The following is a 15,916-nucleotide window of genomic DNA, read 5'->3' on the forward strand; positions in this document are numbered from 1 at the left end:
CACACAGACTACCAAATATAATAGAGGAAGCATACACAGTGAAAGACAAAATAGATGACGTTTGCCTATTAGAAATGAAGCACTGTGCACATCAAAAGACTTCATCAAATGAATAAGACGAGAGTTCACAGATTGGGATAAAAATCTTTAGCAATGACACAACATACAAAGGACTAGTTACTAAAATTTAAAGAATCCAACAACATTTCAAAAATAAAAAAAACAAATTATCCAGTTAAAAGGCAGACAAAGACATGAATAGGTAATTCACAGGGACTGACATTTGGATGTCTAATCAACATATGTGGAAATGCTCACAATCACCAGCCATCCAGGAGATGCAAATCGAAACAACATGAGATATTACCTTATATTCACAATGATAGCCCAATTCCAAAATCAGAGAACAATTCCAAAATCTGGGAGTGTGCAGAGATGCAGACTCCTACATACTGTTATTAGGCTTGAAAACATGCATACCCCTTGTGGAAAGTGATATGGCGCTACCTAAAACAACTGGGAATAGAAATATCATATGACCCAGCAATACCTTGCTGGGCATATACACCCAAAGAAGAGACAGAACATGGTCTCCCATGTTCATCATAGCACAGTTCATAATAGCAAGAAGCTGGAAACAGTCCAAATGTTTATCAGAAGAACGTGTAAAAAAAAACCTCTCGTACATACACACAATGGAATATTATACATCTCTTAAAAACAGCTATGAAACCCGGAACACCTCATGGAATGATAGGATCTGGAAAATATTGTGCTGAGTGAAATTAGCCAATCACAAAAGGACAAATATTGTTGAGTACATTACTATAAGGATAAACACCAAGACCAAGGTAGGCTTCTGTTCTCAGGTCATGTAATCTTCTAACATGATCTCCTAAGCAATGAGGAAGACAGCCTGTCTAGTGCTCATAAGTCATGCATCATCCCCTTTATATGTACATCTTAGTAAACATATCGAGAGAGGAGAACTCACCTTAGCTGAGGCCAGTTTCTCAAAATGGGGGGAGAGGAGGAACATTCAGTTGCTGCTGTACAATATTGATCTAAGATCACCCTATATCAACAGACACTCCTACAAGAATAATAAGAAAATCTTACTGGAAATTCAGTTGAAAACATTGAGAAGGGGGCATGTATATCTTGGAGAAGGTGGTTACAATTCTGTTGGTAGGGAAATCTGGTGAAGCAACCTGCCATCAGGAAAAAAAATGCTTAACATACTTAAGAACCCAAGGGGAGAATATGTCCTGTACTATTTTCCTAATTGGACATTGTTGACCTGGGTTCTAGCCAGTCCTTGGTGACCCAGGTCATTTAATATAGACTACTGAGACTTGCAAGGCACACAACATCCTTCATAGGCCACACCAGAAGTTCCATGTGAAAACCCCACCTCTTATTCATATGCAGCAAATTTAGGGAACTGACATATTCCCTTGAACTTAAGGCTGAAATGCTCTAGTATCACAAGGTTATGGAGTTGGTGGTCTTTGGACTTTGGTTCAGATAGCTTGCTTTGAGGGCATCTAATGAATGGACTATGATATATTTACTCTTTTAATGCTTGCCTTTATTTCGTATGATATAAGGAAGGTAGGCATGGTCTGTTAGGCATGATTCTACCTTTGTGACTGGATGTTTTTGAAAGTTTTTCCCTATAACTAAACCTCCATTGTTAGTATAGTGTCAAATCACTTATAAGTTTAATTTGTACAGTTAACAATTCATGTATTGGGGTATGAAAAGTTAACCTGTACTTTTCTCAACAGTGTTTAAAATCCTATGCCATTTGTTAAATTAATTACACTACCAAGATAATTACCTTAGGCCCCAGAGATTTATTAAGTTCTCTGTCACACTATGATAATAATGTCTCTAAAGTGAACCAGAGATATGTATAAATCATAGGCATATGAATGGGATTTGGGGCTTGTACTTAATTCTAGCCCTCCACTAAGAGCAATTAGTTCTTATGACATACTTGATAATTGCCCTCATAAAGGGGTCACTGGAGATATGAATGCTATAGAAAAGTGTGTGAAGAAACCAGATGGTGACTGGCTATCACAGAGAATAGCATCTGGTGCCTTAAAGGTTTCTCTTAAAACAAGCAGCCATCTAAGTGAGGCATCAACCAAGTACACGTTGAAGCAGCACATAAGCCTGTGTGATGGCAGACTTGTAAATAATAAAATCCAAACCAGAAGGAAGAAATAGTATCAGAGCTTAAATTCTGAACGTCCAGTTTGCAGAAGGTTATGGATGACAGTGAAATCCCAAAATCCATTTGTAGAGTCATTACATGGATTAAACCTCCAGTGAATTCCCTCTGACCAGAGTCAAGGGATGTAAACAACCTCACCATCAGCCACAGAATACTTTAAAGTCTATTATGTCAGAAGTAGTTTGATTAAAATATAATACTTCATCATTTGAGCTCCCTTTTTGATCCATCTTAAAGTTGTTTCCATTTTAAATATATTTTGCTCTCTTTTCTATTGAGGTTTTTCTGTTTTGTTTTGTCATTGTTGGTTTGTTTGCTTCCTGATTTTGTTTTGATTTTCTGTATATGAAATGCAGGATAGATAAATACTACCAAAAGCTCTCCTAAAACTCAATGCAATTCCAATCTACATCCCAGCACAATTCTTCAAAGAAATGGGAAATCTAGTCACCAATTTATATGGAAAGAAGATAAACCCAGAATAAAAACATGATTAAAAACAAAACAAAAAAGCAAAGTAAAAGGCCATCCACTCCCTGATTTCAAAACCTATCATAGAGCCACTGTAATCAAAACTGCTTGATATGCTTTCGACACTAGGTAGGCATATCCATGGAATAGAACAGAGAACGCATCAATATTAAACTAGCACCTACGGACATCTGGTTTCTTATAAAGGACTAACACATATTAAGTGGGGAAGAGACACCCTTTTCAATAGATGGTGCTAGAAAATGGCTCTTACTTCATAGCATGTAAAAAAAAAACCCCAAATAATAATTAAAGGCCTAAACCCAAACCCTAGAATTTCTTAAGGATTATCAACAGAAAATAGGGACAAACTTTAGGGTCTTAATACAAGGCATACATACAATTCCAAAACATAATGTAAAACTCCCAAATCACAGAAGACAAAATAGACGACTAGCACCTTCTAAAAATGTGACATTTATGTACATCAAAAGACTTCATCAAAGGGTAAAAAGAAAACCCATAAATTGGAGATAATAGTTGGCAATGCTATATCAGAAAAAGGGTTTATTTTAAAAATCTGTATGAAACTACACCTTAATACAAAAAAATTCAAACTACCAAGTACAAAAATTAGAACAAGACATGAATAAACAACTTACTAATGATAACATCCAGGTGGCCATTAATCATACGAAGAAGTACTTGTGTTCATTAGGCATAAGAGAAATACAAATTAAGACAATAATGAGACATTACTTCACACCGACACTATTGGCAAATAAATTCTGGAGAAGATGTAGAGGGATTGGAATGCTCATACATTGTTGGTGGGATTACATAATTGTACAACACTATGAAAAACACTATGGTGCTCCCTAAAAGAAGTGTAAATAAAAATACTTTATAATCCCATGATCTCTCTACTTGGTATATATCCTACAGAAATAAAAAACAAAACATGAATAGATAGATACACATCCATATTTATTACAGTCATTTCCATAATAGATGGATGTCTAGCAAAAAGATGGAAACAATAAGATAACCCACTTATGGAGGTATGGATAAACAATCTCTTGAATATTGTGCATCCTTGAAAAACAATGATGAGTCTGTGAAACACCCCATGACATGGACAAAGTTGGAGGGCATCATGCTCAGCAAAGCTACCCAATGTCACAAAATAAATATTTCATGACACTATTATTATAAAGGAAAATAAATGGGTTTTACACCAAAGAAAAAGACCAAAGATTATGATGAGGTCAGGACTGGGAACATGGAAACAGGGAGAGAGGGAAGAGACAGGAAGGGTATGTGGGAAAAGAGAAAGGAGGAGGTAAAGGAGGAATAGGGGAAAGGACTACATACACAGGGGCTACAGGGATACTGTAACTGTGTTGATGAAATAGGCTGTGCAACTACATATAACATGTTTTTCTTCATATGTGTTTTATCACACAAATAAAAGGGAAATTAATAAAATTAAAATGGAAAAAAAGAGAGAAATGTCACAGTCTTAAAAACTCCATATCCCTTACCTGTCACCCCTAAATTTTGGCTTGAGTAGTTATAAAAGGAAGTAAGATAAAATTGAAATGGACTTAAATTCTTTTGTCACACACAAGCTAGTTTCAAACAAACAAAGAAAAATAATAAATGAAAAAGAAGAAAATATGAGGGAGCTTTAAGAGTTTCATTGATAAATGGAATTTTCCACATACTTACTGAAGTCCTTTAATAATAAGGTCTCAGTAGAAACTAAACAATAATGAAATTAGTAAGCAAAGTATATTCAGCATAGAAAAATATACAGAACAAAGCAATGATAAACATCACACACATACACACACACACCAGCAACATGAGAGCAGTAAAAACATAACTATCAATAAAAATGCTGAGTGTAAATGGATTAAATGCCACAAGAGACAGAGATAGCAGTATAGATCAGAAAACACAACCCCTCATACACTGTCTACAAGAGATACAATGTAGACATTAATACTAAAATAAGCAAAAAAATATCTAAGGGCAAAAACCCCTACAACATATTAATCAGATGGGAAGCCAAAACAGAGCAGGAGTGGCAATATTACTTTCTTATTAAATAGAACATAAGACCAAAAACCAGCAGAAGGGAAAAAGAAAGTCATTATGTAATGAATAAAGGGTTAATCCAAGAAAGCATAGCCATAATAAATATTTAAGTACCAAATGGAAGAATCTCAAAATACATATGTCAAACTCTAGCATAAGTTAATACAGAAAAAGACAAATCCATAATATACCAGGATATTTGAATAAACCACTTTTGATGACGGACAGAACAACTATAAAGAAACTCAACAAAGACACAAAAGAATTAAATAACAAAATCAACCAACTAGACCTAATTGACATATACCTAACACTCCAGCCAACAGTAGCACACTATACATTCTTTTCCAATGACCATAGAATAGGCAATATATTAGGCAACAAAGCAAGCCTCAATAAATGTTAAACAGTTGAAATACTACAAAGTATGTTCTGAAATCACAAAGCTATAGAATTATACACCATGAACAGGAACAACAAGGAAAAATCAACTACATGGAATCTGAATATAGTCTTGCTTAAAAGCTGTTGATCAATAGAAGAAATAGAAAATAAAGTCATATAAATTTCTTGATAAAAACACAAATATACCAAAATATTTGAAACAAAACAAAAATGCTCAAAGGAATAAATACTAAATAGATAAGAAATAAAAATAAATAAATACATAAAAAATTAAGGAAAACCTGAACACAACTGGAACAATTAGAAAAGGAGTGGCTTTGCACCTCTTAAAAAGAGAGAGAGAGAGGTCAAAAGTCATCAAAGGAGAAATTAATGAAGATTCGAGCAGAAATGAGTGAAATAGAAAACAGAAAAACAATAAAAAGAGTCAACAATAAAAACAATGAAAAGGGCTGGTTCTTTGAAAAGATTATTAGAATTGACATGCAACTGGCAAATAGAAGAAAGAAACAAAAGAAATGATTTTACAAGAGATGAAAGGATAATAACAGAATACTCTGGTGAATTGTACTTCAACATATTTTAAAATCAATAATTAATTAATTTCTTGAAACAGACTATATTCTTAAATTAACATAACTGATGTTGAAAATTTGAATATAGCCATGACAAAGGAAGAGCTGGCCCCAAACAGAGCCAAACTGACCCTCTCCCTGGAAGAGGGTGTGGCAGAGAGCAGAACTGAATCTACAGGTTGAGGGAAGGGGTCAGCATGCCACACCCACATGGAGGCAGACCAGGAGGGAGAAGAGAAAGAGAGCTAACTGGACCCCACGCTGGCACACCAGGCTTGGAGGAGGACTTCCCTGCAGGGAGCTAATGGGACACAGTAGGGACTGGACAAAGGACAAAGGTATGTGTCATGCTGTCCCCTTACTGGAGCAGACTGCGACAGAGGACATTTCTGGTGTCCTTGGTGGAGAAGCAGTGCAGTCTGAACCACCCAAAACAGAGCAAATCGAGAAGGGAGCATACCTGGATAAACAATCTAGAGGAGAAAACAACAGACCGATGGGATGGTTCGGGAGAACATAGGCGAGGGAGAGGTCGAGGGAAGGAAGTGATGTTAACAAAGTCAGGGACAAGGGAACAAAAAGTGATCCAAAAACGGTGTGGAGGAAGATGTAAGAGGCCTGGTCGGGCTTGAGCAAGGGTAATGTAACCAAAAGGAAATACTAAAACCCAAATGAAGGCTGAGCATGATAGTAGGACAAGAGGAAAGTGAAAGGAAATAGAGGAAAGAGCTAGGAGGTAAAGGGTATATATAGAGGTCTAAATACAGGTATGTACATATGTAAATATACTTATTTATGACGATGGGGAAATAAATCTATGTGCATATATTTATAGGTTTAGTATTAAGGTAGCAGATGGACATTGGGTCTCTATTCAAGTACTCCATCAATGCAAGAACACGTTGTTCTATTAAACTGGCATTCCATGATGCTCACCTTCCCAACACGATCGCTGAAGACAAATGGGTGCATAAACAAATGTGATGAAGAAAGCTGATGGTGCCCAGCTGTCAAACGATATTGCATCTAGGGCCTTAAAGGCTTGAAGGTAAACAAGCGGCCATCTAGCTCAGAAGCAACAAACCCCACATGGAAGAAACACACCAGGCTGTGTGATCATGTGGTGTCAAAGGGATCAGGTAACAGGAATCAAGGGACAAAAAAAATCATATCATTGTGAATGAGGGAGAGCGCAGATTAGGGACTCAAAGCCCATCTGTGGGCAACTGGACATCCCCTTACAGAGGGATCATGGGGAGGAGATGAGCCAGTCAGGGTCCAGTGATGAAACATAAAACTTTCCTCTGGTTTTTAAATCCTTCCTCCTCCCCACCTATCATTATCCCAATTCTACCTTACGAATCCGGCTAGACCAGAGGATGTACACTGGTACAGATACCAACTGGAAACACAGGGAATCCAGGACAGATGAACACCTCAGTACCTACCAGTGGTGAGATTGGCGATACCAGGAGGGTGGAGCGAAGGTGTGGCAGAAAGGGAAAACCGACTACAAGGATCTAATATAACCTCCTCTCTGGGGGTGGATAACAGAAAAGGGGGTGAAGGGAGAAGTCGGACAGTGTAAAATATGACAAAGTAATAATTTATCAATTATCAAGGCTTCATGAGGGGGGAGGGTATGGGGAGGGAGGGAAAAATGAGGAGTTGATATCAAGGGCTCAAGTAGAAAGCAAATGCTTTTAGAATGATGATGCCAACACATTTACAAATATGCTTGACACAATGGATGTATGTATGGATTTTGATAAGCATTGTATGAGCCCCCAATAAAATGATTTTTTAAAAGTCATTAAAAAAAAAAGATCCCAACAACTGATTTTTTCTGATCCAGAGGAATTCACTGGAGAAATTTCACCAAAACTCAGGGGGAAGCTGATGCCAATTCTACCCAAAGTATCCCAGAATACAGAAGAGGATAGAATATTCCTAAACTTAGTCTATGAAATTATATAACTTTAATTCCCAAACCTGGCAAAGAGATCATAAAAATTAAATTTATAGACTAAAGACCTTATGAACATAGATGCAAATATTCTCAACAAAATTCAAGCCAATAGATTCCAAAAACATATCTAAAAACCATCATGACCAAGTGGGATTTATACCAGGTAGGCAAAGATGCCTCAATATTTTAAAAACAATCGAGATAATCCAATAACCCAAATAAAACAAGGAAAAAGAAATAAATGAGCATATTCACCAATGCAGAAAAGACATTTGACAAAATCCAACACCCATGCCTGATAAAAACACTCAATAAAATAAGAACCGAAAATAAATTCCTCAACATAATTAAGGGAAATGATGCAAAAAATATCACCAACTTTTTTTTTCAATGCAGAAAATCTAGAAAACATTTCCCCTAAAAATATAAATGAGACAAGATGTCATTTATCACTATTTGTATTCAATATTGTACTGGATATCTTAGCCAGAGTATAAGGCAAAAAAGGCAAATAAAAGACACCCAAATTGGCACAGAAGTAAAACTGTATTTGCAAATTCTGTTTCCATACACACCAGAAAAATCAATATCATTTAAAATAATCATGCAAGAGATGAAGTACATAGGAATAAATCTTAGCAGAAACAAAAATGACCTACACGAAGAAAACGATAATACACTACTAAAAGAAATCAAAATTGACTTAAATAAATGGCAGAATTATACCATATTCATGAATAGGAAGACTCAACATTGTGAAAATGTCAATTCTACCCAAAGCAATCTGCAGAAGTAAGTGCAACCCTGATCCATCTTCATTCTTTAAGTACATGAAAAGTCATATCACCATCTTTAGAAGGAAAGAATATAGAGACCCAGATTAAGCAAAGCACTACTACAGAAGAGCAAAATTGCAGGCCTCACGTGGTATTTGATTCCTGGGCTGCAAATTGCAAGGTCTCTGTTCAAAAACACCAATGACTCTTCGGGAGATGGATTAAGCTTTCTACTCCAGCAGAATTACAGTCTCAGAAATCCACAGGGGCAGTAGTCCCACACTGACGTACAGGACCTCCGTGAGTGGGAATTGACCCAATGGTAGTGAGTTTGGGTTTCATTAGATAGTCACAGCATTCAAACCAGCCTCATATTAGTATAAAGTCAGACATATATATCAATATAAAATAAATGATAACCCATAAGTATAATGCATTAACCCAGTAAAAGCTAAAGAGATAGTCCCATTAACAAGTGGTGCTGGCATGTATGAATATTCATTTGCAGAAAATTAAAATCGGATCCATATTTCTCGCCGTATATAAAAAGTAACTCGAGATGGCTCAAAGGCCTATATGTCATACCCTAAAACTATGAAGAACATCAAAAAAACAATAGGGGCAAGCATGACTATAATACACCACTAAACATAACTACAAATGGGCACACTGTAGAAGGCAAACTAAGCGTCTCAAACCCACAATCACTGAGTTAATTCCGACTCATAGTGACCCTATAAGCTAGAATGGAATTGCCCCTGTGGGTTTCGGAGGCTTTAACTCTTCATGGAAGTCGAAAGCCACGCCTTTCTTCTGAAACTAAATGTCGGGGACCTTCTAAAAATCAAACATTTATGTGCATCGAAAAACTTCACCAATAGAGTAAAGAGAAGTAATTCAAGCCATGGCACTTTCAATGCCTTATATGTATGTGTAAGTTGGACAATGAATAAGGAAGTCTGAAGAAGACTCAATGCATTTGAATTATGATGCTGGCAAAGACGATTGGAAATAACAAACAAATATGTCTTAAATGAACTACAGCCAGCATGCTCCTTAGAAAAAGGATGGTGAGACTCACATACTTTAGGCATGTTATTAGGAGAGACTAATCCCTGGGAAAGGACACGGTGCTTGGTAGGGGGGCAGTGAAAAAGAGGAAGATCCTTGACGAACTGGATTGACCCTGTGGCCGCAACAGTGGGCTCAAGCACAGTGCCAATTGGGAAGACGGTGCTGCACCTGGCAGTGTTTCTTTCCATTGTACATTGGGTCGTAGAAGTCAGAAACTATCCAATGGCACCTAACAATAATAACAACATGTTGGAAATAATATTTTGGCAATGACAAAAGGATAAAGTTCAGAAGACTAGATGGGGCACAAAAAAGGTTGAAGGGTAAATACAGTGAAAAATTGGGAAGAGTGTGGAAATTACAATCACCGTTACAAAACAGAACATTTGTGAATTGTGGATGGAAAATCAATTTGTTGTATTTATTTTCACCCAAATAGTAATTTTAAAATTAAATGAAACAACACAAAATGTCCACATAACTAATTTTCGCAGTAAAAGTTCACCCAAGCCATACACAAAAATTTTAAGTTAGAAAATATATTTTAAAAACAATTGGTCAATCTTCAATCATTTTAAGAGATAGCGTATGATCAAAGCAGTTGTTACTGAATGAAGAATGCAGTGACAGCATTAGCAAAAAAAAAATAAAAAACACCCAAGGCACAAGGCATTGGCAAAACAAAATCTGTTCCGCTTTATTAACAAACAGATACAACACAGGAAATGCTTACGCATATATTCCAAGAATTTTTTAAGACAGCTACTTGGAAAAACAACTAAAAATGCCCATTTCCAAGAGTGGTGGCCCACGAGTTTGCAGAAATTATTGCAAGATAGCATTAATATAAATGACAAACAAATAAAATTTTGCTTAAGGCAATTGAATGGTGGTCACAATAGCACATTAAAAGGGGACTGCTAGAAGTCCAGACATGATTCAGAAAAGTGAGTGGAGTGGAGGATATCACTGCCAGTGTCAAGTCTTGGCTGAAAGCAAAAAATGTCAGGAAGCTGTTTACCTGTGTTTTATTGAAAAATGTTTACCTGTCTTTTTATTTTATTTTGTGAGTCATACCAAATCATGTATAATATTGAAAAATAGGAATTCTAGAACACTTAATTGTGCTCATGACAAACTTGTACATAAGTCAAGAGGCAGTAGTTAAAACAGAACAACAGGATATGACATGATTTAAAACCAGGAAAGGTACCTGTCAGGAGTGTATATTTACCATACATATCCAATTTGTATTGTGTGAAAATAATCTGAAAAGACAAAGTATATGAAGAAGAACATGGCATCAGGATTGAATGGACTGATTAGCAACCTGCGATATGCAGATGATGAAAAGGCTACAGCCTTCAGAATGGATAACACCTCAACAAAAAGAAAATATAAGTCCTGACAAATGAACAAATAAGCAACATCATGAGAGACGGAAACTATATTTAAATTTTCAAGGATCTCATTGTACTTGGATCCACAGTCAGTGCCCATGAAAGCAGCAAAGACCCCTTTAAAGATGTAAGAAACAAAAATGTCACTTTGAGAACTAAGGTGCACCTGACCCGAGCTGTAGTTTTCAATCAGCTTCTATACACGGGAAAGCTGGGTAATGAATATGGAAGACTGCAGAAAAAAAAATTATGTTTTTAAATGATGGTGTTAGTGAAAGTACAGCCCGAATGCTCTTGGAAGTAAGGATGGTAAACATGCATCTGACATACTTTGGGTACTATTAGGATGGATAAGTACCTGGGAACGGGCATCAGGTAAAGTATAGGGTCAGTGAAGAAGAAGGAACCCAAGAAAATGAATTGACACAGTGGTTGCGACAATGAACTCAAACATACCAATGATTGTGAGGATGACCTAGGTCCTGGTAGTATTTGGGCTTGTAAATAGGGTCACTACATAACACCAACAGAGTTTCCCCTAACACAAGAGTTGTGAAGATACAGTCTAATATAACATGTGTAGTTCAGCTCACATAACAAGTGATCATTTATCATTACTACTACTTAAGTTTGTAATGGTTAATTTTTACTCAAGTTGTGGGCAGGGACTTGACTATCTACGTCACCACCCAAAAGGCTATACTCACAATAGGTATTGAATTAAGTGCTTGTACTTTACTGACTTATCAGTCAGAGGACTATTTTGGAGAGGCACTGACGCTACACTGGCTGTACCTAGTAAACTTATTAGGTAAATGAATTAATCTGTCTGCACCCCAGTTTCTTCACTCTGTCAGAGAAAGGCTAATAGCGCCTACCCCATAAGGTTATGGTGATTAATAATTAATCCATGTAAAGTGCTTAAATTAGTGTTGTTTCATTCATTCAGTGTACAGGAAACCGCAGTTCTTTATTTGGCAAATCAACTTTTCTGTGTCAGGTGCAATACTAGTTAAAAAGACTAAAGTTATATGCCAAATTTAATCTCTCCTCCCAAGGGTCTCGGTTTATATGGGAAATTGGCAGTCCCGCTAAACTGAAATTACTTTCCTAAGGACATAGTTTAAGTTAGTGCCAGAATTGAAGGATTAAGACCAGTCATAGAATCCTGAGACATGATGCTGAGAGATGAGTGAGAAGACAATCTGAGTGTGAATCTTGGCTCCATCACTTACTAGCTGTGTGACCACAGCTAAGTTACATGAGCCCTCTGGACCTCGGACTATTCATCTATCAGACAGGTAGTAAAATGCCTGCTGGTGGAAATAAATGATATATCTATAAAAAGTTCACAATAGCAAGAAGTTGGAAACAGCCCAAATCACAATCAGTAGAAGAATGGATTTAAAACAGCTTTGGTATATACACACAATTGAATACTACGTATCCCCAAGGGGGGAAAAACACACAGCAACAATGAAACATCTCATGGCATGAAGGGGATCGGGAGACTATGATGCTGAGTGAAGTTAGTCAATCACAAAGGGACGAGCACTATCCGAGCGCACTGCTGCAGGGACGAGCACAAGGCTGGGAGCAGGCTCAAGCTTTCAGGGAGCCGGATGGGCCAGGCAGCTTGGTAGAGAGCCGGGCTGGTCCTCATGAACCATGTGCCATCCTCCTTGTGGATCTTTCCTTGTTGCTTGTTTGTTTTTTAAAAAAGATCTTTTTATTGAGGCTCTTACAGCTCGTATAACAATCCCTACATCAATTGCATCAAGTGTATATGTTCCCCTCATTAGTTTCTAAACATTTACTTTCTATTGAGCCCGTAGCATCAACTCCTCTTTTTCTCAACCTCCACCCCTACCCTTGTGATCCCTTGCTGAATTATAAATTATTACTATTTTCATATCTTAAATTGACTGTGGTCTCCTTTCCCCCATGGTTTCTTTTGTTCATCCCTCTGGAGGTGGGATGGAGGTGGTGCTTATGTGTCCATCATTGTGATTGGTTCGCTCTTCCTCCCCTCCTCTCCCCACCTTCCTCCTACCCTCCTGCTATCGCTACTCTCATTCCTCTTCCTGGATTCCATGTGTCATGAGCTCTTATCTCCTATCTCTATCTGTGCACATGCTCCGGTCTAGCCTGCACTGAAAGGCAAGTTTGGGGGAGTGAAGAAGCCTACAGTAACCAGAGGAATATTGTGTGTTTTATCAGTGCTATACTTCGCCCCGGTTGAGTCATCACTTCCTTGTGACCCTTCTGTGAAGGTATGACCCATTGTCTACAGGTGAGTTCTGAGTCTCTGCTCCCACCCCCCTTGTTCTCAACAATATGTTTTGTTTGTTTGTTTGCTTTGGGTCTTCTGATGCCTGTTATCTGATCCCATTGACAGCTCATGATCATACAGGCTGGTGTGCTTCTCCTATGTGGGCTTTTTGCTTCCCTGCTAGAGGGCTGCTTGTTTAACTTCAAGCTTTTAAGACCCCAGATACTATATCTTTTGATATCCGGGAACCATATGCTTTATTCATCACATTTTCCTGTGTACCCATTTAATCTTCAGCAATTGAACCAGAAGGGTGAGAATCACAGAATGCCAGGTTGTTAGAACAAAGTGTTTTGAACTGAGGGAGGGCATGGTTAGAGACCCAAAGTCTGTCCACTACCTCAGTGTATTGCCTTACACATATATGTATATAAATAACAATGTACATAGGATATATTTACGTATATACACATCTATGCTTATACCTCTATCTGTAGCTTTGCTTCCTAGATATTTGTTTCCTTTTACCTTCCTCCTTCCCCACCAGTATATTCACCACTTTGGGAGAGGAGTCCTTCCCTTATCTGGGATCAGATTTTCAAAAGAGGGGGAGGGAGAGGATGACCATTTAATGAATGCCAAGCAAAAGTATGATGAGGTCGCCTGGACTGGCAGACATTCCTAGCAGAGTAGTAAGGTGTACTGGTGGGAAAACAAGTGAGGAGCGGGGAAAGGGAGCCCACACATATTGGAGAAGACCGGTACATGTCTGTTGGTGGAAAATGGGTGAGGACCAACTTCCTAGTAGGGGAAAATGACTAACAATACTTTTAAAGACCCTAAGCAGGCGAGGATACCTGGTACTATGCTTCTAATGAGTCACAATAGGCTGAGTTTCTGAACATCGTCTGGGGACCCAGGCCACGGGCCTGAGACATTGACCCCTGAATCTTCATGGTGCACAACACGTTCCAAAGGCCACACCAGAGGGATGAGATATGGGAACCCCATTAGGTGAACAGGGATCTACCACAAACACTCCTGTAGCCTGAGGACTTAAGACTCAAAGTACATGGTGTGTAAAGAAGCAGAATGCAGTTATACTTTTGGAAGGTGGACTAACATTTACTTACTACTTCAATGCCCTACTTTTTGTATACAGATATGCATTATTCTGGTAGACTTGTGTCTGAAGTCAGTGAGTACTATTGAAAAATTTCCCTGGACACCAAGTTCCATTGTTTGGGCAAATAACACCCAATCACGTAAGGATATATTCTGCACAAGTAAATAATCCATGTGTTGTGATATGTCGTTAGCCGACACTTGCTCAATCTCTCTCTATATATAGTGTTTTAAAATTAGTATGATGGGAGAATCAATGACAATATACACAGGAGGTCCAAATGCTTCAGGGGGATTATTGAGATTCTCTATCATAAATTAACAAGGGGGTCTCTAAGATGTACCAGAGGCAGATTAAAATCAGACAACCAGACATAGATTCAGAAATGAATTTGGGGCTTGCACTTAATCCTAGCTCCAATGTGAGAACAGATACCAATAGTTCTTGCATCATAGCCCTGCCTGATACTCACCCTCGTGAAGGAAACACAGATGATGGGTTGCTATAAACAAAGTGTGGTGAAGAAATTTGATGGTACACGGCTATCAGAAAGAATAGTGCCTGGTGTCTTAAGGCTTGTTTTCAAACAAGCAGCCATCTAAGTGAGATGTCAACTAAGCCCACATGGAAGAAACACACCAACACCTGTGATCCAAGGATTGTAAATTATATAACCCAAAGGAGGGAATAGTATCAGAGCACAAATTGTGAGGTTCTGATATGCAGAAGGCTATCAATGACAATAGAAAGCCATACTATATATGCAAGATGTACAGAAAATAGGCCTCCAGTGATTTCCCTGTAACCATAATTGAAGGATGGGAGCAACTTGATCATTTCCTGGTTATAATCTGGGAATATTGGAGAGACCACTATAGTAGATTAACGTGATAAATTCGAATGGTTAAAACATTGCCATTGGATTTCACTTCTGATACACTTTGTTCTTGATTTGGCTTTTAATATTTTCTGTGGGGTTTTTTTTCACACATACAAAAAGATCTTGCCTAGTGACTGACTGAAGATGAGAAATAAGTACCAGATGTATCCCCTTTCCCATTGTCAACCAGAAAGGTAATGGAAGCAAGGGAAGCCAAAATCGTTCCCGATGACACCACCAATCCACAGGGGATGAAGTAGTCACCTAGAAAGGACTTTGGATTTTTTTTCAGGGATCAAGAGACTCAAATTCCTGTCCCCTTTCCTGGTGACCCTACGGTAGATCCCAAAGGTATAGTTTAGATCCTTCTCCTGTGGTTCCCCCTTCAGTTCTGGAGTGTGAGTTATAGAATCAATATAATTTATGGGACTATTGTAAAATTTGGAGACAGATGGGGATTTCGACTTCTGTAAAGAATTCTACTCTTCTAAACTCACAGGAGAAGTTCTACCCTGTCCTATAGGGTTGCTATCAGTAGGCATCAACTTGATGGAAGTTAAGTTTGGTTTTTTTTTTTGGATTAAATGAAAATTTGGCCTTGGACGAATTGGATGAAAGAA

The 15,916-nt window shown here is 37.9% G+C and overlaps 1 protein-coding gene across 2 annotated transcripts in view; it reads right to left on the reverse strand.

Annotated features, from left to right (window-relative positions):
- Positions 1–15,916, reverse strand: part of SHROOM4 (shroom family member 4) — a 344,627-nt gene that overhangs the window by 35,369 nt on the left and 293,342 nt on the right. The gene's annotated exons all lie outside the window — the stretch shown is intronic.

The sequence above is a fragment of the Tenrec ecaudatus genome, chromosome X (genome assembly GCF_050624435.1).
Source record: "Tenrec ecaudatus isolate mTenEca1 chromosome X, mTenEca1.hap1, whole genome shotgun sequence".
Taxonomy (NCBI): domain Eukaryota; kingdom Metazoa; phylum Chordata; class Mammalia; order Afrosoricida; family Tenrecidae; genus Tenrec; species Tenrec ecaudatus.